Here is a 24,855-nt window from a genome sequence, read left to right as displayed (position 1 = left end):
GAGGGGAGTTCGTCCCAGGCAGTGGGAGCAGCACAGGTACAGACGTGATGGCCAGAACGTACTAGGGTCCCTGCAGAGACTGGTGCGGCATTGGGTTTGTCCCTGAGAGGGGCAGTGGGAGTGAGACGAGGCGGGGGCAGGTGGGACTCGGAGAGTGCAGGCAGCCCCCTCCCCCCCGGGCTCAGTCTGATCTGATGCGAAGGGCAGAAGGGGCAGCCTCAGGAGAGAATCTGGCCGGAGGACTGCCAGTGCCCACCTCCCAGGATCATGGGGAATCTGCGCCCATTTAGTTCCCGGGCATTGAGACTGTAGGGCTGGCAGTCCTCAGGATTTGAGTGTTTCTGCAGCTTCTCTGTAATTATTTCCATATTTTCTTCTATTTCTTTATTGTGAGCCTTTTCTAATATTTTTATTTGAGCATAAAACGAGGTATGTCCCCGTACACTCTAAATTCCGTCATAAAGCTTTGACTTGTATGATCTAGAGTTTGGGGAATGCTGCTTTTACTGGGATAGGCTCGCTGCTCCCCAGAGGGAACTCGTTGGTAGAACTTGATGTTAGTGTGTGAGTCTAACTTTTTATTTATGTTGTTTTCATCTCTACGGGGGTTTTTGATAGCCAACAGCTATGGGAGGATTATTTTTGAATGCTGAATCACCTTTTCAGGGTGGTTTGGTGGCAGAATTCATTCTGTGATGATCCTTACCTAAAACTCACTGCCCTGGCTTTCATGGGAATCTAGGTTTACGTTGTAGTGAGTTTTATTTAAAACAAGGAACGTCACTAAGTTCAGAAACCCACTCTGCTCCTACACTTTCTTTTTTCCTTTACAGTGGAACAGTGCGATCGGTCTGTCCTGAGGCCCATAGATCATGGAATGTGGTGTGTCCAGATGTAAATTCTTTTAAGCCTTGCAGAATTGTTATCCCTTGGGAAATTGACGTGTGGGATAACAGCAGGTGGCAGTTAGAAGCTTGGGGCTTTTCTCCTCTACGGATTTCATGTCAGCTGTTTAAAGTTCTAATCTTCATAGCGTTAAGGTTGGTGCTTCATAAAATTTCAGATGAAACCATGGCATCTCAAGAGGCAGACTATTAAGAATTCTTCCCTTAAATTGGAAAAAAAAATGAATGCATGATGACTTGTTTCATTCCAAGACTTAGGACATGAGGCTTTTTATTTCTGAAGGGAAGGAAATGAGACCATTGTAACTTACTGTCAGCGATGGGAGGTTAGTGCCAGCTCTGTGCTAAGCGCTGTTTAGAACACAGAGCTGCTGAATCCTTGGCCAGTCCACTGTCAGCAAGCAGGCTGGGAACGCAGGGGCCATTCCAAGTGGGAGACGCATTCGGTTCCCACGAGGAGTAAAGGGAGAACCTAAAGCGGACACGTGGGTAGTTGAAGTGATGTGGTGCCAGGCCAAGTGCTCTGCTTTTCAGTCCAGGAGGACTTCAGAAGCATCTTGTGTCCTCAGCACCATAGCAGGAATACCGCCTTTTTCATCTGGTAGGAGTGAGTCAGGGCCTGTGGGACTGTTAGCCCAAGTTTAAAGTTGGTCGAGCCCGAGGGCCTTAACCTCTGAAAAGCACACACTGGAATCAGATCTGCAGATGGTGACAGGGAGGGGTGGTTTCAGATACTGACCTGGGGTAGTGCACTCTGGAGAAGGCTCACGGGCATTTGGAGGTGTTAAAAAAAAATATGACTTTTTTTCTCCCTTAGTTTCATCCACAAAATGGTCATGGACTGATGGGGAGGAATCTGGCAGATGACAGGTGCAGGGCCGCAGGAAGAGGGGAGAGTTCACTGGTCAGGGCAGGACCAGGCCGAGGAGGACCAGACAGAACTGAACAGAACTCTGTCCCGGGCTGAGCTGCATTTTGGAAAGGTGGCCCGGAGGAGGTCTGGCAGCAGCGTTGCCCCCTCCTGCAGGTGTGGGAAGGGACAGCCCCCCACGGGGTGCTCCCTGGATGGTGACGTCACTCTGGTAACTCCCTTTAGGCCCCACATTACCTCACGAGGCTCAGACTCCTGGGCCTGGAAGGGCTTGTAAGGCCACACCCCCATGTCTGTTCCCCTGTTCTGTTTCCTGTCATTTTCTAAACAGTCAGCCTCTAGGCCTTGATCACAGTGTGTCGTGAATGCAGATACAGAGGCATCATCTTGAGTGGTGAGGAGCGAGGGCCCCCAGCCCCACCAGCTGGGTTCCAGTCCTGGCTCTCCACTTTGCAGCCCTGGGGCATCTCTGTGTCTCAGTTCCTCATCTGTGAAATGGAAAGAGGAACAGTGCCTGTCTTCCCGGGATACAGAGCTGTGTCAGTGTGAGCGCCCATATCCTCACTGAGCTCACGTACTTCCCCCGAAAGGGGTGACCAATAGCCTTTATTCTCGATTCCCTGTCTTAGTCTGCTTGGGTCTGCTATACCAAAAACGCCTTAGACTGGGTGGCTCGTAACCACAGAAATGTGTTTCTCACGATTCTGGAGGCTCGCAAATCCAAGGTGAAGATGCGGCCAGATTCGGTGTCTGGAGGACCCAGTTCCTGGTTCACAGACCACTGTCTGCTCACTATGTCTTCACGCGGCACAAGGGAGCTCTCTGGGACCACTTTTATAAGGGCATGAATCCCATGCACGAGGGCTGCACCCTCATGATCGAATCACCCAGAGACCCACCTCCAGATAACATGGGAAATCAGGACTGAACATGAATTCTGGGGGGACACGAACATCCAGTCTGCAGCATTCCCGGTGGGGAGACAGAGGGTCACAGAATCAGAAGACGGTGAGTCACAGTTGTCACTCTGTGCTCATTAGGCTTGAAGACTTGGCACGTTACTCATGTTCCTGAGTCTCCGGCACTTTCTCTGCATCTAAAACGGGGACCGTGACACCCTGCCCATCTCACAGGGTTCTGTTAGTAGATGCCCGACCACAGGTCACTGTCATCAGCTTCTCCTGATGAGTTTTACTTTCCAGCGAACAGTAACAATTCTGACAGTCTTTATTCCAACTCCGGATTGTGACCCATGCTGTGGTAGAGTCAGGTGAACTTATTTGCAGATATTTGAAATTGGGACTTTGAATATCTGGGCCTTATTTTTGTCCAGGTTCCAATTATTTTGATGTCATTACAGCCCAGCAGCTTGTAAGGAGGTTTCCTGAAGGCCAGCATTGCATTGTTTCAATTGTCTTTATGTCCCTGGGGGCTGTGAGCACGTCTTACTCACGGTAGGCATTTGGTAGGTGTTCTCAGTTGCATTAATAGTAGTTAATAATAAATGTTAAACTGTAATTTGTGGAAAAGGAAGCATGCTTGGGTTCTCATGTACATAAGAGACACTTGTTGAGTATCTGCTGGGAGCCAGCCGGCATCTTTATTCTTGTAGTGTTAGTTCCTGTTAGTGTGGAATCATGATATTTCAGGTCACCCTGTGACCTTTCAGGACAGCCACAGGTGAAAGGGAATTTTAATTGACGCAGTAAACAGCACCACTGAATGGCACCACACCAGGAGCACTGTCCTGCGTTACTGGTTTCTGGGTGCAATGAAAGAGTTGGAGAATCCGGCCTGGGCATTTGACCCAAAGGCCCGACCAAGGCTGAGGTGGTCCTTCAGCGTGCTGAGATTTAGGAAGGGTCACGTTGGTCACGTGAGTGCCAGCACACAACGGACAAAAGCTCTCCCAGGACAGACAGCCTCAAGTCAGGTCATACTCTGCATCTGTTGCTTGATATTCTGCCTACTCTAGAAAATAATCAGAGACAGCTTGTAGCAAACGTACAGGCCCAGTAAAATGGGGATGAGTCACAGAACCAGGGAGGAAGGGTAGCTCTGAGACTCCTGGCAGCCAGGACCAAGACAGCACCCACTGCCGTGATGCCTTCTTAGGCTGGTTGCGGAAGGAAGGGCCCCACGTCCTCCTGGCAGCTGTGGGTTCATGGAGTAGATGCTGGGGTGCTGTACCAGCCTTGGGGAGGGCATCTGGCTGGGGTAGGGTGGAGAGGGGCACATCCTTGCCTGGTAGAGTCATTAGGACCCCTTAGCATCCTGGTGGATTCTGAAATGCCTCTTGGAAAGTTGAGGATTATGATGTCAGACTGGCTTCCTGAAGCCAGTTCTTCCGGAGGCCAGAGCAGTGACTAACAGGAATTACCTGCACCTGCTCACGACAGGGAATCGGTGGCAAAGGGATTTTCCCAAGGCGACACCAGTGCTCAGTGAACAGACTGAAGGACAGTCTTTGCTCTTTCCACACCAGCACATGACCCTAAACCCAGCCTTCACGGGTAGAACCAACACACTCTTTGGGAACCCCTCCCACCCCGAGGACATTGCTCCGTATGCCAGTCCCGAGTACCTCCCTGTCCAGACCCCTCGAGGCTTGGCTACAACATTCCGCATCTCTCCACGGGGGGAGATTTTGACTCTTGGGGAAACCATACTCTCACTGATGGTGGAAAGGCCTGACACAAAGCCTTTTGGTGGGGAGGGGGCTGGCTTTTCTCATGAAAGCTGAGGAAACACCTTCCTCTTTCCCACCTAGCCTACAGAGGAGTTAATGCAAATGGATGTTAGAGGATGAAGCTCCTTTTAGGGTGAAAAGAAAAAAAAAAAGAAAAAATTGATTTTGGATCAACGAAGTTTCTCTAGAGCTTTCCAAAAATTGCCAGCAGGGAAATGCATGTCTTTCTTTTAGTTGAAATGTCAGTTTCCACCTGAGAGAGCCAGCCAGGAAAGGGAAATGATGAAGGATGAAGGCTTAGATAAGACTTGGATAAGGAACCAAACATCTCTGGCTGTAAAGGGAGCGGGGCTTCTGGGCCTGTGCAGTGGGGCCCAGCTGTGTTTCTCCCGGGCCATGTCCTCCTCAGGGTCTGTGAATGGCTGAACTCAGAACAAGGCTTCTGCAATCCACGCCTTCTGAATACGGGTTTTGTGCTGTTGGCTTCATTTGCATTTGGTGTCTGGAGTGCCTGTTCAGGGAAAAGAGCCCAGGCTTTGTTCTGGGTAATGAGGGCTGAGGCTTCAAATCAGTGTTTCTGGGCTTACCCGAGTGTCAAGTGTCATTTGAGTAACAAGCCACTGTGTTGCTCATCGCAGTGGGGTCCTGCCGGCCTCCGTGTGCAAATCAGATTTCTGTGTATCCCCAAATCAGTAGCGGACAGGATGACGTCATGAAAGGAGAACTGCATTCGACATTCTGTTCCTGTTATAGGCACTTCTATCCCAGGACAGATGCCTTTTTAAACTTCTTCAGATGCTAAGTTCTGCCCTCATCGGGAATTTTGTAGCAAGTGCCAACAGCAGAGCAAGAGAAAGGGAGGAGATGGTGTAGAAGACTGGTTTTTTTTTTTTTTGTTTAATTTGGTGCTTCTTGGGAAGTAGGTGAATTATTCATGATGAAATGAATGGGGGTATTATTTTAAATTAGTATAGAAGCAGACGGTTAGCCCACTTATTGAGCTGCTAATGTGAATCTGGCTGCCAGGAAGCGTCACAACCAGGAAGAGCCTCTGTTGTTGCGGTGCTCCTTGGTCGGTTGGTTATATGGAGACTTAACTCCAAGCCCGGTTTTATCCTTTTCTCTGGCTTTCTTTAGTTTCTAGACATTTTTTCCAAGCTCCCAATAATTCATTTTTGAAGTAAAGTTGGGTATATACTTTCCTTTCTCCTCCAACCCCTCCTCTTCCCCCTCCCATCACTGCTACCACCCAGATAACATTCCCCTTGTGTGAGAGGCAGTACTGGTACCAGGGGAGGGTCAAACGCTTGGATAGCTGAGCCCACATGTCTACAGAAACCTGGGTCCTACGAGGTCTATCTTTAAAAAAAAAAAAGCAACTATTGTAATCGTTCACCTACCTGAAACTTAGCATTTTGTAACCTGAAAATTTGGGGCCCTGGAAATGTGACAAAAATTTGGTACAGTAAATATTACACATTTTAAGACAATTCCTGCTCAAGGCCCTCTCTTAGGCCCAACTTTGAGGTCATTTTGTTTTCCTTCTAAAAATGTGTAATGTAAAATAAAATAGGTCATATACAAATATAATACTGAAAGTTGGATCGTGTGCCAGTTGGTTCCAAGCTGCTCAGCCTTTGTTCCCAGGTTCAAAACCAGCTGGTGATTTGGTGTCTAAGATCAAAGGGAATGAAAAAGTTTGATGATACTCTTCGTGAGGGCAGGGCTGTCACACAGTGTACACAGTGGCACTCAGTGACTGTGTGTCCAGAACCCCCTGGATGGAGTGGAGAGGAGGCACAGCATCTTGAATATTTATTTCTCCACGTAGCATGGGTGGCCCTGATTCACTGCAATGCTGTTCATCCTCAAGCTGTTTACTGTGTATAGTAATATATGTGATATGTGTGTTATGCATAAAGTGTACGTGTATAATGTTTGTATTACTACATGCCCATGTATATAGACATTCTTCACTTTGCACAGTTCTGATAACAGGCATTTCAGTTACCGTGCGTTAAATAATACCAGTCCCTTAACAAAATTCAAATTTCAGTTATCGCAGTGTGTTAACTAACTGTGAGTAATTGCATGAAGTACACACACTTTTCAATGCTAGTGCTTCAGGTCACAAATCACTATGTGAATAACTGATGCACATCATGGTCAGCGACCAATCACATCACTTCTGGCAAAGTCTCTCGGTGACTGGTCATTGCCCACGTCACTCAGTTCATACACAAGACAGTAAAGCACGCAGTTGGGTTCCCCGCCATGGCCTCCAGTGATAAACTGATGTGACATTTCACAAAAATGTCAAAAATTGAAAGGGAATTGGTCAACACAGTACAGCAAGGAAGTTAAAAAATAATGCTGGAAGTGAAATTCAAGGCACAGTAATTGCTTAATGGGGACAGGGTTTCCTTTTGGGATGATGAAAATGTCTCAAAACTACATAGCGGTTGTGCTTGCGCACATTGTGAATGTACTAAATGCTTCTGAGTTGTTCACCTCAAAATATTTAATTTTATTTTCTGTGAATTCCATTTCAATTTTAAAAAATGTATTTGTCCCTCGGTATCTAGGAGGGATTTGTTCTAGGGCCCTCAAGGATACCAAAATCCATGGAGGCTCAAGTCCCTTATATAAATTGGCATAGTAATTGCATATAACCTATGTACATCTTTCCGTACACTTTAAATCATCTCTAGATCACTTATAATGCCTAATACAGTATAAATGCTATGTAAACCGTTGCTGTAGTACTGCAAATGCAAGTTTTGCTATTTGGAAACTTGGAATTTTTTCCCCCCAAATGTTTTCAATCTATGGTTAATTGAATCCACAATAACCTTGAATTCAAGGTTATTGAACCCTTGGGTCTTGAAGAGGGCTAACCGTATGACCATTGGCCAAGGCATAAAAAAGATGCTTGCTTTGTATTGTAAATTATGCTTCAAGAAGCTGGCACTTTTAAACTATTCATTATATGTTTTTAACAAAGAAATAAAACACTTTAATTCTCAATGTTTCTAATGTTATAAATGGCAAGAGTTTTCCTATTTTTTCCATTTCCCTATACATTTATAACTGGCAGAATTTTTAATGTTTTGACAAAAGTTTTTAAAGTAGTTCTTTCTCCTTGATTAATAAGGTTGCCTTGCACAGTTTCAATTTACAGGGTAATTTTTATGGCTTGTACTAGTGTACAAATTGAGGGCTTCCTGTACCCTTAATTTCCTGTATGCAGACATGATAATGGATGTGTGTATCCACGACAGCACATTGTTGCAGTGAGAACCACTGACTCTGCCTGTGAGGATTCTGAGATGTGCCTTCTACAGCAGAACGGTGTGCTGGGCTTGTCAGAAAAGAAGCAGAGGAAGAGGATACATGCACCCCAGTGTTCACCAGAGCACTATATTCAGTAGCCAAGACATGGAAACAATCTAAATGTCCATCGACAGATGACTGGATAAAGTTGTGGTGTATTTATACGATGGAATACTACTCAGCCACAAAAAAGAGTACAATAATGCTATTTGCAGCAATGTGGATGGACCTGGGGATTGTTATTCTAAGTGAAATAAGCCAGAAAGAGAAAGAAAAATGCCATATGATATCACTTATGTGTGAAATCTGGGGGGAAAAAAAGACGTAAATGAACTTATTTACAAAACAGAAAGACTCACAGACATAGAAAACAAACATGATTACTATTGGGAAGGGATAAATTGGGAGTTTGGGATTTGCAAATATTAACTACTATATATAAAACATAAGCAACAAGTTCCTACTGGATATCACAGGGAGCTGTAGTCAGTATCCTGGAGTAACCTGTTATGAAAAGGAATATATGTATATGGATGACTGAAACAATATGCTGTACATCGGAAATTGTTGTAGCGTTGTAAACTGACTGTATTTCAATTAAAAAAAGAAAAGAAAAAAAGCAAAGGGAGATGGTAACAGGTAAGCTGGTGGACCCTCATCTCCTCCTAGGAAGGAAAGGTCAGGATGAGCGGGCATTGGGAACTGGTGACAAGTCCTGGCTTACAAGGTGCGGGCAGACCTCCCTGCAGCTGGTGGGGATTGGCCAGCAGCTGGAAGAAATGGATAGCCCTGCAGTGTCCTGGCTTCAGGAAATTTGGTGGAAAAGAGAGCAGAGGGTGAGATGGCTGATGCCCAGGAATGCCATGCTGGGTCATAACGCCACTGTGCAGCATGAATCTATTTGATGTGTTGCTTTTAAGGGCAACCTCCCCCATCATTCTGCTCCCCCATCAGTGCGATTCAGAGTAAGCTTGTGTTATGATTCCGTTAGTGCGTTGCCTTCCCCTCAAGACCGAGACATTTGAGCGTAGGGATGTGTGTCTTCTGCTTGGCTTCTGGGCCTGGCCGTGCCTAGTAGCAGCTTGATAAGTACTCGTTAATAAATGTAACATAAGATCGATATTTCAGTCTAGATCTTTTAAATTAACAAAGAATCTGTTTTGCTTGGGATCATTGGTAGTGTCTTCTGGCCAAAGCTGCTTTGTTTTGTAGGCCATATATTTATTTTTCTCTCCTATCTCTTATTTCTGTTGTGAAAATGGTTAAGGAAATACGAGGTATTGATCCTGGCCTTGTATCGTGGGTCAGCGTGTTACTAGGAAACCGACTCCAGCTTAGTTTATTAACTACACGAAACAGCCCAAGCCTTCTCACTCCGTCTTTGTTTTAATAAACTAAAGTGACTCCAGGTCCCTTCGGTCAGTTGCTGGTGTGTTTTCAAATGGTGCTTTTTGGAAGGAAGAAATATAAAAGCCAACCCACAAGAAGTAGTGTGGTCGGGGTCGTTGACTGAATGATCTTGTAAAACATACTTCTTGCATTTTCCAGGGGTCAGCCTTCCAGAGCATTTAGCCTTTAAGAACTATCTTGAGAAGGGAAAATGCTAGAATACCGGGCCATGAATGGCCACAGCGGCAGCAGCCAGGCGGAGGCCTCGTTGCCCTGTGGGAAGAAGCAGCCTCAGGCTGGCTGTTGGTGTGTCCAGTGAGAGGAGAGGCCTCCTTTTCCCAGAGGCCTGATCCAGGTGTCGGGTGGTGGTCCTGGGCACGTCCCTGCTGCAGGAGTGGCCTAGGATCTTGAGACGCTGCCCAGATCAGCTTTTTGACTGGCAGTCCAGAACTGTGGATGGAATTTATCCTAGGATGGTGGAGGTTCCCAAATCTAGGTGATTAAAAAAATTTTTTTTTCTGATCTTTTTTTTAAAACGTATTTTAATTCTTTATTTACTGTTATTTAAAAAAATTTCCCTTTAATGAAAGCACTGGGGATTGAACCCAGGACCTTGTGCATTCCAAGCACACACTCTACTGCTGAGCTCCACTCCCCACCCCTCTTCTGGGTGATTTTTGATTTTTGACTTCAGACATGGTTTTCAAAGGAGTTGGTCAGAGAGAGAGAAGAAAGGACTCTAATGAGAGGCGCATCCCCAGGATACGGTGATCTGGGATCAGCAGCAGACACGTTGATTGGTTAGAGCTTGGTGAATTGGGGGAGGTACTGAGTAGCTGAGTATGGGTGATAAACATCAGCCTGAGATCTTTTGCTTTGATAGCATTGGAGTCATCCATTGAGCAAACATCTGTGCAGCACCCGGCATGCTATGTCGTGAATGGTAGTCCAGTCTTACCAGGGGAGAACTGGGGTCCCATGCTAAACCCTGAAAGTACCTTCTGACGCCAACATTGTCGTAGTTTGTGGTTGTAGAGAAACAGATCATGTAAAATTTTCTAAAATTAAACTTTTAAGTGTGCCTTAATTTTATTATTAATAAACAGTATGATTTAATCAGCAAATTGTGTAGTAGTAGAGATTAAATTTAGAGGTAAGGCCATCTGGGTTTAAATCCTGGCTTTGTCACTTGCTAGCTTTGTCAGATTTACTATATGACATAACTTGGCAGAGCTTCAATTTTCTCAGCTGTGAACAGTGGATAATTGCACTGTCTCACTGGTTTGGCAGTGTGTACATGCAGTGATGTATGTGAAGGTTCCAGCACTCAGGCTTTCCCTTGGGGGACACTCTTTATGATACCCAAGATAGAAAGTCCAGAGGACACAGTTATGCAATAGCAAAGGATTTTGGATTAATTCTCTCATTCATTCAACAACAAAAAAGTCTTGACATAGAAGAAGTATGGTTACCAAAGGGGAAGGAGGAGGGGAGGGATAAATTAGGAGTATGGGATTAACAGATACAAACTACTATCCATAAAAGAGACAAACAAGGAGTTACATTATAACACAGGGAACTATATTCAGTATTTTGGAATAACCTATAATGGAAAACAATCTGGAAAAAAATATATATATAACTGAAAAAAATAGTCTGAGAACCAGCCAGTGGTTGAGTGCTGGGGATTAGGAAAAGGCAAGCCCCCTGCCCTTTGCAAGCTCCCAGGCCAGGTGGGGAACACCAGGAGGGTGTGATAAATACTGCCAGCCAGGTGTGCTCGTGTTGTCATGCAGGTACTGAAGAGGGTTGCTTTGGGAGAAAGGATTTTTTTTTGCAGGAAGATTTCAAAGGGGAGCAAGCCCTTGAATTAAAATCTGAATTCTTGGGAGAAATGCATCACCCAAAGAGTGGAAATTTTATTCCAGACAATGGCAACAGTGTGTTTGGAAGTCTAGAGGTGTAAGAGAGGGTGCAGGGCATGGTTGGAAAATAGCAGTTTCGGGATTGGTATGACTTAGGAGAGGAAAGTGGAGACAGACAAGACCAGACACGAAAGGGGGGCAGACCACATGGACGTCGGGCAGCCGCTAAGAAATTTTAAATGGAAATGAAGTGATGATATTAACAGCTGAGGAAGACTGCACTGATGGTGACACGTGGATGATTTGGAGAAGAGCCAGAGTGGAGACTGAAGATGAGTTTTTAGGAAGATTTTGTGATGGTCCAGATGAGACCAAGGTCTGAACTCGGGCTGCAGCTACAGGAGCCCAGAGAAGAGGACCGATCCCGGGCTGTTGGGGTGCTGGTGTCAGGGTGGGTGTGGCTGGGCTGGGGATGGGCTGGGTTTCTAGCTTGGGTGTCTGGGTGGATAATGGTGCTATTCATACGGAGGCTGGGGAGGAGGGGAAGTGAGCAGATACTGTAATGATCTTTGATGGGGTGGGTTGGAGACGCCTGGGGACAGCACTTGTTTTTCTTTCCCATGGGTGCTGGGACTGGGGTCATGTGCCTATGAAAGGATGGGAAGGCAAGTGCCTCTCTCGGGAGGGTTGGCCCTGAGGAATAGAGCTTGAGAGTTGGTGTCTAGGATCATCATTAAGATTGTTCACAAATGTTTGGACCTTTCTTCTTCAGGGTAGATGGTGGAATTACATCTCTCTGCCCTGATGAGCCCAGGCATGGTCATGTGACCACCTTTGATTAATTAGAATGTGAACAGATGAGATGCCTGTTGGTTTTGTGCCAAGGCAAGGGTCAGGGGAGCCCTCTCGGCTGTGGTGCCTGCGTGTGGTCCAGAGGGCAGCTCAGCTGTGCTGTGGGCCTCGGTCCTCAAGGGAGGTCAGTGTCAGCATGGACCGGAGTCCGTTTGATAGACCTACACTGACAATGAAGCCTTTGTCTTGGCTTTTAAGATGATGTTGAGATGTTAATGGTGGTTTTCTAGCATCACCTAGCCCCTCCTGACTCAGGTTATTACACTAGGCTGGACCTCACTCATTTTCCTTTTCTAAACCAGAAATCAGTTTTGAACTTACTTCTTGTCAATATCTGCCTGCAATTGTGTGAGTGCACAAATAGGTAGGTATATGTAGCTTTGACCGAAAACACTCCTTTGTCACTGTTCACTATAGGTATAGTTAATGAATTTAATGTCAGAAACTCACATGCTCTTTTTTAAAAACAGCTTTATGAAGATAAAATTCCCATACTGTACATTTAAAGTGTACAGCTCGGTGGCTTTTAGTAGATTCACAGAGTTGTGCAACCATCATCACAAATTTAAAACATTTTCAGTGCTGGAGAAGAAACCGCAGTCTCCCGTTCTCCCACACATCCCCTCCCCAGCCAAAGACAGCCTCTAATCTGTTTCTGTTTCTCTAGGTTTGCCTGTTCTAGGCATCTCATGGAAATCGAATCAGACAGTATGTGGTCCTTGGTGACTGGCTTCTTTCACTTGGCATGTTTTCAAGGCTCATCCCGGTTGTCAGTATTTCATTTCTTCTTACTGTCAAATAGTACTCCATGGTATGGAATACAGTCTATTGTAAAACCATACGGTTTGTAAAGATGGAAGCCATGCCGACCCCTCGATCTCTTCATCAGTTAATGGACATTTGAGTTGTTCCCAGTTTTGGAGTTACGGATAATACTGCTGTGAACATCCAGGTATATTCTTGGAGAGTCTTGTAGAAACTATTCTGCGAACATGTTTTTGTTTCTCTTGAATTTATACCTAGGAGTGGAATTGCTGGGTCAGATGCTGATTGCATTTAACCCTTTGAAAAACTGCCAGATTTTTCCAAAGCAGCTGCGCCACCATTCTACATTCCCCCCAGCAGTGTGTGAGGTTCTGATTTCTCCACATCCTCACCAACACCTGGTATTGTCTGTGTCCTCTATGAGGAAGTGACACTTAAGCTGAGACCCAAAGGAAGGGGCTGGGGGTTTCTGAGACAGGGGAGCTCTGGCAGGCTAGAGGGACTGAAATAAAGAGTGTGGTTGGAGTATGAGGCTGTGGGATGGGTGGAGGCCCCGGGGACAGAGCCTTGTGAACATGCTAATAATTTGGATGTCATTCAAGATGCAGTGAGGTATCATCGAAGGGTTGTAGGCAGGGGAGTGGCATCACCCATCAAGTTCATAAAAAATGATCACTTTGGTTGCCGTGTGTCGAGTGGATGGCAGTGGGGGGTCGGGGTTATGACAAGAACGGATACAGGGAGACTACTTAGAAATTGAGGCAGGGAGGCCAGGGATCGGATCCACTGTCCTGGGAACCCAGGCAGACGTATCAGAGCTGTGGCTTGAACTTGGGGCTCTAGCACCCTTGTTTTGTTCTCCGTTTTCCTCGAAGGTGTGTGCGCTCCTAGCCAGGAGGAGGTCCCACCTGCTTGGTTCTGTTGCCCGGAGACGCCTCCTTTAACACTGTTGCTGTCACCATCTCTGAGCTTCTAGGGCCGTGCTTTCTCTTAAGCAAGTGTCTGAGTGAGCCTTCCATAATGGAAATTTATCAACCAAAGCAGAAAACATGTTTTCATAAGTTTTTAAACACTCTGGGCAAATTTGTTATTTATTTACGTGGGGAATTGAAGTTTGGTTTCCAGCGACAGTTTTGCTGTTGGGCAGTATTTGTTGGGTAAAGGTATTTTTTTCTTGTCAGAATCACTTGGGAGATTCTTTTTTTTTTTTTAAAGCAACCCCCCCTTTTCTCTTGCTTTTTAAAATTTAGTATGTCTTTTTGCCTAGCACTTACCATAGATTAGAAATCATTTTGGTACTTGGAAAAGGAGCCATAGACATTTATTACCAATTTAGTGGCGTAAAACAATGCAGATTTATGAACTAGTACTTTATTTTTTTAAGTCTTTATTTCACTTCCTTTTTTTTAAAAAAACATATTCTATATGCTTTATTTTTTTATTTTTTTGGCGAGGGGAGGTAATTAGGTTTATTTGTTTATCTTTTTTTGGAGGAGGAACTGGGGATTGAGCCCAGGACGTCGTGCATGCTAAGCATGCGCTCTACCACTTGAGCTATGCCCTCCCCCCTTTATGAACTAGTTCTGCACATTACAAGTCTCATGTAGGTCTCACTGGGCTAAAATCAGGGTGTCAGCAGGGCTCTGTTGAATCTGGGGGCTGTGAGGGTGAGGTGAGGCTCTTGGCCTTTCCAGCTTCCCTGGGTAACCTTCGCTGTTTGGCTCGTGGCGTGCTTTCTCCGCGTTGAGAGCCAGCAGTTCAGCAGCTCTGACCATGGCTTCCTACAGGTCTCTCTCTTCCCCTGCCTCCCTCTTCCACTTTTAAGAGCTCCTGTGATTACATTGTGCCCGTCTGAATATTCCAGGATAATCTCCCTATTTTAAGGTCAGTTGATGACCGTCTTAATTCCTCTTTTCTCTGATTGGAGAGAGTCGTGTGTCCCTGAGGTTAGAACGTGGCCGTCTTTGGGGGCCATTAGTCTGTCTGCCACGGTGGTGGACTTACCCTTAGGCTGTCTGACAGTAGGAGATGGGCCCATTGATTGGCCTTTGTCTTTTTATTGATTCCTGTTGGTATTTATCTTAGTTTTTTCTTTTTCCTGTTCTGGGCACATAATAGGTGCTTGAAGATCACGGAGTAGAATTACCTTCTGGGAATATGTCTGAGCCCTCGTGGAATGCATCTGTAGTTCACGTGGTAGAAGTTTTTAAAGCAGCGTTGGGAGGGAAGGAATCTGCTTAGGTCCAGATTTTTCCCAAAGACTAGTCTGTTTAGGAAACAGGGAGGGTTGCCTTGTGTTTTTCTCATTAATGCAGGATCTTAAAACACTAGCGGAGAAGCCCAGGAGTCCTCCCAAGATTACTTTGAAGGTTTGTCGTAATTGTAGACGTTCCTAAGAGATCATCAGGCTCTAATTTCCACTGCTTGGGCGGAGGAGGGGGCTGACATAGTCCTGATCGAAAACGCGGACTCACGATTTTAGGACCTTTGGAAGAATGACTCTCATTTTCATTGTTGGTTCTGTTGACTAGCTCCTTAAATGGAGAGAGAGTATGTCCTGCATGGTACAGTGCAGTTTGGACAGTTGGGACATGAGCTAAATGTGGACACACGGGAGCATGGCCATGAATATTATTAATACAAAGGTGGTAAGTTTTGTTTGAACTTTACCTTTTGTGCAGGCTTGACGTTACAGATCTTGGAATATGATTCTTTTGCCTCTGCTAAGAGGTTAGAAAAAAATCAGTGCACCACGTCTGTTTGGCAGGCCCTAGATGACACCCCATCTCTGTTGACTTCAGATTTAGGTTGGAGAGTTTGGGTTGTTGGAGGAGAAATGTGTTTAGGCCTAATGATTTTTAGGTAACTTGATCATACCCAGTACTGCCAGGTTTTCCCCCAAATTGCTGTGTCCCCTCTCAGCAGTCCCTGTGCCAATGTGAGGACCAGGCCCCCTCCCCGGTGCACCTGCTTGGGCCGTGAGTGTCTTAGGCTGGCATCTGACGGAACACATCCGTGAACTGACGTGCTCCGTTATTTTAGCCAACTCAGAATCGTGTTTCTCATATGCAGCCTTGTCCTGTGAGCATTTTCTATGGGTCGCTAAATCGACCGTAAAATCGTTTCATTTACAGAAATGGAAAATCAGATTTACTGTTAAGACGTTGCGCGTTTTTAAGCTCAGCAGTAAAGAGCCATGAACTTTCCTTAAGGCTTTCTCAAGGAGTGGTTTTGGTTAAGCTGCGGTGGTCCAAGGTGCGGATTTCCGAGCTCTCCCCAGCCCTGCTTCATCAGAATTTATGGGCCTAGGGAGTCAGGAGTTTGCATTTGAAAACACACTCTCCAAGTGGGTCTTTGTGCCCTAAATTTGGAGCCACCCCCTGAATTCCTTTGCCCTGTACAGCAGCACAGTGCTGGGGCTCAGGGGCATCCAGGCAATACATCCCATCTGAGAAATAACAAGACTGCGGGGAGTTGTGGGGGGGTGAACCAAAGCATTCTCTTGAGTTATGCCAGAGCTTGACATGGGAGAATGTGGCTTGTGTGGCCAGGCCCATGGACTTGGTAATGCGGAACAAGGCCGACTTAACACCTCCTCTTGCCCACCCTGGTGAGCACCAGCACGGGCCTGGGCTTCCTCACCAAGGGCAGGCTCCATCCTTGGACAGATCTCTATATGGTGCGTGAGATGGAACCAGAGGAAGGGACTTGGCTTGGCATAGCCAGTTCCTTGCCCAAACTCACGCCGTGGCATTCTTGCCTTCCTCTACCTAGAAAGGAATGCCAGGAGTGGGAAGGAAGCCTTGTCTGGCCCTCAGTACCTAGGGGGGAACAGGGGCTTAGTAAATATTTCAGGGGTGAACTAAGAATTAAAACTTGGATCTCCTCGTCCAAAGCATTTGCAGGACTGCCTCTTCCTTCTCTGAGTGCTTTGTTTTTTCTGGATTCATATTTAAGGCTGTGGTTAATTTAAATCAGCACATATGTTATTAAGGATGTAGGAATATGTCCAGGCCCGTGTGCCTCCGAGCAGGAAAAACAGCCTACCCTTATTACGGTCTAGAATAATTTACGTTCAAGATAATATGCCATCAATTTCTTTTTTTACCGTGTTCAAATTTGATTTAAGTACGTGTTTGAGGTGGGACGTCGGCCTCATTGCTCCTGGACGTTCATGTTTATTTATGGGGAAGCAGTTGGCCATTTTTCACTCTTTATTGGGGATCCGTATCATAGTGGAGACAGTAAGATTATAAGCTAATGATACTGAGTCTGTAAGTATGAAAAATCATTTCTCTGTGTTTCTCTCGGATTGTTTGAAACGATGTGAATGTGGTTCTGGCTGCCCCAGCGGCTTCGCCGGTGACACGCACGGAATGTTTCCTCTCTTCTTCCTTAATGTTGTCAGAAGAAGTCTTTTCTCTTAACTGCTGGGAATGGCTGCCTCTCCTTTAATTCAGGGGTTTCTCTCTCTCTCTCTCTCTTTTTTTTTTTTTTCAGAATAACTGCTCCAAACTTAGTTACTGTGAGTGACAACCCCACAGTTCTTCGTGTCTTTCCAAAATCGTTAACAAGTTCCCTTTATTTCCCTTCTGTTTCCCTGAAGCTTAAACAAGAATTACAAAGAAGTTCCAGTAAACTGAAAACTTGATAGGACTCAGATCCCGTCTGCTCTGTTAACTGAAAGCGAACACAGATTGGCTCTTGGAACATACTGTTGTCAATACGGACGTCCCCGTTTGTGTTCCGCCTGATTCACTTAACATCACAAGTGTGTTGCCAACCATTGCTTTTTGGGTGCCTGTGATGCACGTAGCATGAGGCTTTTGACACAGTAGTCACTGTTTGCAAAATGTACGAATAGATCAAAACCAAGTTGGTGGAGCAAATGTGGTGGCTTTTCATAGCTTTCTTTCATCTCATTTAATGATATAACTGCCAGTTCTGCTTTATCAGTGACTGTACTAAAACGACAATTTGCTGATATGTAGAAAATCATTTTTTCTTGTTATGACAGATTAATTTTAAAATTTCCCTCCCTTTGATTAAAAAAAGAAAAGAGCAAAACCAAACAACGAGTTCTAAGAACTGCCTTGTCCTTTCCCCAGTCCTGTGTATCACTCTGGGAATTTGCATTCTTTCTGTTTTGTTTTGTTGCTGTTGTTTTTTGGCCAAATGATCTTTTGCACCAAATCCTTCACAGTTTCCTGAGATTCTTACTGTGCTGTAGACCAGTGGGGCTGAAGGCAAGCCTGTCTGATTAGCCCATTTTTCGGCTGAGGAACTGTTTCTGCTCCTTTCACCTACAATAACTGTTGACCCAGGACATTGCTTTTCTCCTGTGAAAGCTCCTCTTCCAGCTCCAGGTACTGAGCCTTCCAGCCCTGATGTCCAGATCACCTTTGGCCCCCGCAACCTGAGCAGGATATCTTTTGAAGATTCCGACCTTGGCTCTCATACCAGCTGCTGCCACTCTCCTGGGGCCATACCCTACATCTCTGGGTTTTCATCCTTACCCAGGCCCCTGCATCATCTTAAGGGTCTTTGATATCCCTGGGGATGGGCTAATGCACTGGCCTTGTCATTTCTCACTGAAGTAAATTCAATAGTATTTCTCTTTAAACCAAGCCACTGCTTCTGTTGAAGTGGCTGGACCTCTAAGCTCTTAAATTCTGCAGTCTTCTCTCTCTGCTTCATTTTTCTCTTGTCTACACCTTCTCCTTCTGTCCCAGTGGTCGCAGTAGGACAGAGGTACCAGAAACACCTGGGAGGCTTCCTAAGGGCCAGAATAGTGGGGGATGTAAAGGGGAGGTGTGACACTCATATGCATCCATATGTTGGAAAGGTACCCAGGCTATCTGGACATCCCTTCCTGCCCTCAGCCTGGTCCCTTGGCCCCCCTGGATCTTCCCTGTCTGGCAGTGGTATTCTCGCCTCACATCTGCAGTATTCAGCCTGTAGTCCTTTATCAGCTGCTGCCACAGTGCCTTTGCACCCACTGCACTATTTAATCTCTGACCCACTGACCTGTCCTGGAGGTTCTTGCTGTGGTGTTCTTTCTGCTCCTTGCTGCAGAAAATTGCTGGCAAATGTCACCAAGCTAAGTTGTGTATCTTTATGACAAGTTCACGCTGCTGACTTTGGCTGGAAATCTGTTTGCAGTCCTGCCACCCTACCATCATTACTGCTCAAGTTCAGTCCACTCAGCCTTTGGTTTGGCCCCGTGGTTCTCAATTCTGGCTGCGTGTTAAGAGTTACCTGGGAGAGGTTTGAAACTTCACCAATGCCCGGAGATCCCGATTTCCTTGGTCTAGGGCAGGCAGGCCTGGGCATTGATGGCTGAGTTTAAAAGCTACACAGGTGGTTGTAAGAAGCAGCCACTGTTGAGAACCAAGATCTGTTCTTCTCTGCTCCCTTAATCATGCTTGACAGCAAATTGTCAGCTGCTGTGTCATCAAACATCTGACAGCCTTCCTTAATCCATCTTGGATTAAGTATAGACCTTCTGTCTATACTTCTCTGGATCCGACCCTCACCTGCTCTCTTTAGGACCCAGGCCTGCATTGGCCAAATTGGATAACCCAAATATAAATGGCAGAATTTTGTGAAAGCCAGACAGCAAGGGCAGAGAGGGGCTGAGGCTGGGATGAGGTTCACATTGAGAAGTAAAGAGAGTGCCATCCAGTCTGCTGGCTGAGGGTTGTGATTAGAGCAGGTACAGATCAGGCAGACCTCAGTTTGAATTCTAGCTCTGCTGCTTGCTGGCCAGCTGTGTTTTCCCTCCTTCTCTAAGGAAGTTCATTACACCACAGTCCCTCCTTACTTTACGCCTGTGGGATACACTCCAAGACCCCCGTGGTTGCCTGAAACCGTGGGTAATACCAGACCCTATACAGTTGATCCTTGAATGATGCAGAGGTCAGGGTGCCGACCTTCGGGCAGTCAGAAACCCACAAATAATTTATAGTCTCCCCTCTGTATCCATGATTCCTCTGTATCTGTGGATTCAACCAACCACAAATCAGGCAGAACTGCAGTATTTACTGTTGGAAAAAAATGTGTGTTGAAGTGAACCCATACAGTTTAAATCTGTGTTCAAGAGACAACTGTATACACTGTTTTTTCCCTATGCATATATACCTATGATATGCGTACCTATGACGTTTAATTTATAAATTAGGCACAGTAAGAGGTTAACAACAGTAAGTAATAATAAAAAAAACTATTATAACAATGTATTGTCATAAAAGTTACATGAATGTGGTTTCTCTCCCAAATTATCTTGCTGTACTGGGCTCACCCGTCTTGTGATGGGGCCAGATGATAAAATGCCTAAGGGGTGAGATGAAGTCAGTGACTGACGTAGGCATTGTGATGTGTTAGGCAACCGTTGACCTTCTGACCGCACTTCAGGAGGAGCCTCTGCTTGGGGTGATCCTGGATCCCGGAGCCACGGCGATGTCCATGTTGGTGGTTGGACGCCAGGAGCAGATGATGTTGACGGTGGGGGATCCCAGGTGGGGTGGCGCAAGACTTCACGCTCCTCCGAGTGGCACACAGTTTAAAACCTATGAATTGTTTACTTCTGGAATTTTCCCTCTCGTATTTTCGGACCTCGGTTGATTCCAGGTAACTGAAACAGCCAAAAGCAAAATGCAGGTGGGGGGGCGGGGGGGGGGGCTACTGTAGTTACCGCATCAGATTTTGTGAGCATGGAATTTGGTAACTGCATAAACCATGAGGCCCGGCTCCATAGTGAGTGCTCAGCAAATGTTCGCCCTTGGAAAAAAATGTTTCTTACTATCTTAAATTTCGGGACCATTTTCCTCAGTCCAGCAGATGTAGCATTTTATTTACCCCCCTGTTGAATCCCTTTGTGCTTGGGTGACCATTACCATATTCTGCTTGTGTTGTTTTAATAAACTGCAGGTAATCTGAAGATAAGGATTAGGTGGGGCTTTGATGTTTTTATTCCCTAATTGAGCAATTACTGTTTTTCATCAAGAGATGAATGTATCAAGCAACATTTGTTAAAATATAATTTAACCTAAGAAAGGCATGCTGCTGCAGGTACACGATCTGTTTCCCCACCGTCCCCCCCACCTTTTTTGGTGGGGGTTAGTGGGTGGGAGAGAAGGGAGGTGGGAAGGATATTGGACAAGTCAGGAGTTGGTGACTGAACACTAAATGTGAATGTTTTAGTACAAGACGAAACAGAGTTTCCGTGTATTAGGATCTGGGGTGAGAGTTGGGTGTTATTTTAATTTTGCCCCTGTTATTTGAGCAGATGACTTTTGTTTGGCACCTTATTTTCCTTTGGGAAAAAGCACAGAATTTGAGGTGATGGATTTTAGGTCCTCGCTGAAGGCTGCCATTTGGGGAGTCTCTCTGTATATACTTGGCTGTTTCCTAAGGTTTTGTTTAGTGTGATACATTTTCTATCTGTGGACTGTATCTTCACATTTTTAATGTGTGTTAAAGTTATACAAATAATATGTGAATGCACTCTTAAAAATACTCAAACACAGCATATAGGCTAAAAAGTGAGAGTGGGCCTTTTAATATAGTTGCCCCACCCCCATTCCCCATCTTTTTTGCCAGCGATGAGCCACTGTTAACCAGTCTGGTGTAAAGCCTTTGAGACCTTTTTGTGTACAGATCTAGACACATGGCCTCCCTGTATTGTTACAGTATTCCATCTTCATAATTGAACTAAGTGATTTATGAAATTTGGGAGGAATTTCAACAGTGTCTGCTCCCGCTTAGAGCTTGGTTTGATTAAAAATTAGTGCTGGGTAGTTGCTTAAGTCTCTGGGCTGTGTCGCCCTCTAGTGGTGGCTGCTTTGGTACGAAGGGCTGGAGTGGAAGTGATGGTTATGACAGCTGTGGTCAGCTGCTGATAGGTGTCTAAGACGTACTTTAGTGAGCTCTGGAGTTGCCATCACCTTTATACCTCTGGTGTGCCCTTTGTAAGAGACTTGAAATTTGTTTCAACTTTTCAAACGAGGCATGCTGAGGTACCACTGAATTAGGAGGCTCTACCTGATTCATTGTTCACCACCAAACCGGTTTCAAAGTGGTTGCCCTCCCATTACAATACTTGCACCAGCTATGCCTCTGTGTCCCCCTGTTGTCCTTCGAGTCCTCTGTCATGGACAGAGTCCCCACATTCTCTGCCTCCTGAATGTTTCATCACCTCTTCGCTCTCATGAAAACCTGGCTGGCCGTCCCTCGAGGACACTGCTTCCCTGACGGTCTCTTCAAGCAATAATATTTACCTGTTGATATTTCTAGCTAACCTATCCTTCCCCCGTCTTTTAAACTTCAGCTCCTCTTGAGACGTGGACCATCAGCTGTAGCTCTCCTTCCCCTCCCCCTGTTCTGTCATCGTCTCCTGGTCCCTGGACCCCATTTATCTCACAGTCTCTGCTCACCTTTGTGGAGACCTCAGTGTGCACAGTGACAGTCCACCCAGCTGGCCAGCTGGCCCCTCAGTTCTTGACCTCCTCGGCCCCACTGACCTTTCTGCACCTCATTTTATCCACTCTCTTTGGATCTTCTTGTCCTGATTAACCTCTAGAATCGTGATTTAAAGCATCCTGCTTCCTGAACTTCCATGCCCATCCTTCCTACGTGAGACTCGCACTTTAAAATTCAGAGCTCTGCCAGTCTGTGGACTCCCTCTCCTTTTCACTGTCCGTCACCCTCCTCGTGCCCTAAGATGGCAGCCTAGACTTCCCTCCTGCAAACAACCAAACCACGTGGATCTTCCCATTGCGCTGGACTCCCTGATGAGACCCCAGCCAACCCCGGATAGGCTCCCCACCCTGGTTAGACTTGTTTTTCCAACTAGTCCAAGACTGTGTCATCCGGACTCATCACATTTGTGACCACCCACCTCCAGTGGGCATCTGTCGGGTGTCTCAGTACACTTTTGGGTAATTTGACCAGTTGCAAGAAAACTGTGACACCTTCTGATCTGTCATCAGTTGTCCCACACCTTCCTCCTCTTCTCCGCTGTTGACTCTCCTTCTTGTTTCATTGTGAAAAAGAAGCTGTTCGGTCAGGTTGTCTCATCTCCTGACCACCAGCTCCATCTTACCGCTGCCCTGGCACCTCTGAGAGCTTGAGCGCAGGCCTGATCTTGTCGGAGGCTCCTCCTCTCCCCACAAGGAACCTTCTCTCGCCTTCTCAAGGATGTCTCTCCTGCAGGCCACTCTTTTTGCCCCTGGATTATTTATTTCTTCCTTTCTCCTGAATTCTTCCCAGTGACATAAAAACAGGCCTTATATAACGTTTCTCGTTGAAAATTTCCTTAAAAATCCTATGTCTCTCTCCAGCCATTGCCCTCTGGTGCTTCCCTTGATAGTCGGTAACCTTGAGGAGAATATATGCTACTCTCCCCACCATCTACTTTCTCACCTTTTTTCAAGCTTATAACTGTGTCTGCTTCTACTTCTGTGGCTCAGGTGTCCAGTGGTCACTACTAAGAGTTCTAGAGGCTGTTCCCTGGGTGGGACACCAGCCGTCGGGGCCCCCTGCAGCATCGGGGCCAGCCTGCCCATGTGTGGCCCGCCCCCCGTCTTCCTCGGCCTTCAGCTGTATTGCAGCAGCTGACTCTCCCCCTTGAAAGCCTTTCTTGTCCCCCCCCCCCCCCCGTCGTCCGTTGGGCTGTTCTTGCCTCGCCTTGCGCGGCATTCCCTGTCAGCCTCCCTGTCGTTCCTCCTTTGCTTCTGGTTCTCCAGGCGTTGCGGACCCCGGGTTGGCACCCCCTCTGTCATCCTGTACTCCGCCCCGTGATGTTTCATCCAGTCCAAAGCTCTGAGCACTCCCTGTATGCTGATAGGTCTCAAATCGTATGGCCAGCCCGGACCCCTCACCTCGGAAGTCACACTTAGAGAGCCAGCTCCCTACCTGTCATGTCCCCTTGGTGACCAGTAAGAGTCTCAGACGTAACCTGGCCAAAGGAGGACTACTTCCGTCCCCCCCCAGATCTGCCCACTTCCCACCCCAGGTCGTGCCCACTGTCTCTTACCCAGTTTTTCAGTTAAAAACCAGGTTTACCGTCTTCCTTCGTATTTCTCATCTGACAGTGGTAATCACGACACACTTACTGAGGGCTTCCTGCGTGTCAGGCACTATTCTGAGCATTTGGAAAAGCATGTCTTTAGACATGTTAATAACCCACTTTGCAGACGAGGAAGCTCAGACACAGAGAAGTTAAGTCATTTGTCCGTAGCCACAGATTTCCTAAGTGCTGGAATTGAGATTCAGGTCCAAGCAATGTGATTCTAAGTCTGGGCTCTTAACAAGGACGCTGTCCTCCGGCAGGAAGGGTGGCCAGCTGAGCCCTGTCTCCAGCCTGGACTCCCCGCCTCCTTCCCCGTCTTCCCCCACCTCCTGTCCCGAGTGATGTCTCCAGAGTAGAAACGAGATCACGTCACTTACCCAGTGGCCCGTCACACTTGGGTCAAGAGCCCAGGCCTGGCTCTAAGCCCCGAGTCCCCAGCCCAGCCTCTCCACTCTCTGCCCTGCCCTAGTGCTGCCAAGAAAAGCTAACGTGAGTCATGAACACGCGCCTAGTAGACCCACCACAAAGTAGACAACACGACACGTTTTCATGTTTTAGTGACCCATTGTATAAAAAATAGCATTTCAACGTGAAATCAGTACTCACACACACACAAAATTAATGAAATCTTTTACACACTTTTCTTTCCATACTGGGTGTTTGGAAGCTGGCGGGTGCTGGACCTGGAGCATGTCTGAACTCGGGCCAGCCCTGTTTCAGGTGAGGAGTGGCTGCTTGGGGCCACCCCGCTGCAGGGGGCTCCCCACCCCTTCTGCCCGCAGGCCCGCCAGGCCAGTCCTGGCCCCAGGGCCTTGGCGCCCGCTGTTCCTTTTGCTTGGAACACTCTTCCCACAGATCTTCATGACCTGCTCCCTTTAGCCGGAGAAGGTCTAGTGCTTGGAGAGGTCCTTCCCTGAAAACTGCCAGTTTTTCCCCAGAGTCATTCCGTCCTTTTTAGTCTTCGCGGAGCGCTCACCCAGCCTGAAATGAGCTTATCTCCTTGTGAAGAGGGTCCCTGTGGCCCCCCTCGGGAATGTCGGCCCCCTGAGGGCACTCGCTCAGCCTACCCCCAGCCCCTTAGGGTGGGTCCTCCCTCCCTGTTGACTGTGTTTCTG

General features: G+C 46.6%; 1 protein-coding gene across 4 annotated transcripts in view; it reads left to right on the top strand.

Annotated features, from left to right (window-relative positions):
* NEDD4L (NEDD4 like E3 ubiquitin protein ligase) overlaps positions 1-24,855 on the top strand; it is a 298,551-nt gene that overhangs the window by 38,723 nt on the left and 234,973 nt on the right. The gene's annotated exons all lie outside the window — the stretch shown is intronic.

This window comes from Vicugna pacos, chromosome 30 (assembly GCF_048564905.1).
Source record: "Vicugna pacos chromosome 30, VicPac4, whole genome shotgun sequence".
In the NCBI taxonomy this organism is placed as follows: domain Eukaryota; kingdom Metazoa; phylum Chordata; class Mammalia; order Artiodactyla; family Camelidae; genus Vicugna; species Vicugna pacos.
This window is presented reverse-complemented; position numbering and strand designations above follow the sequence as displayed.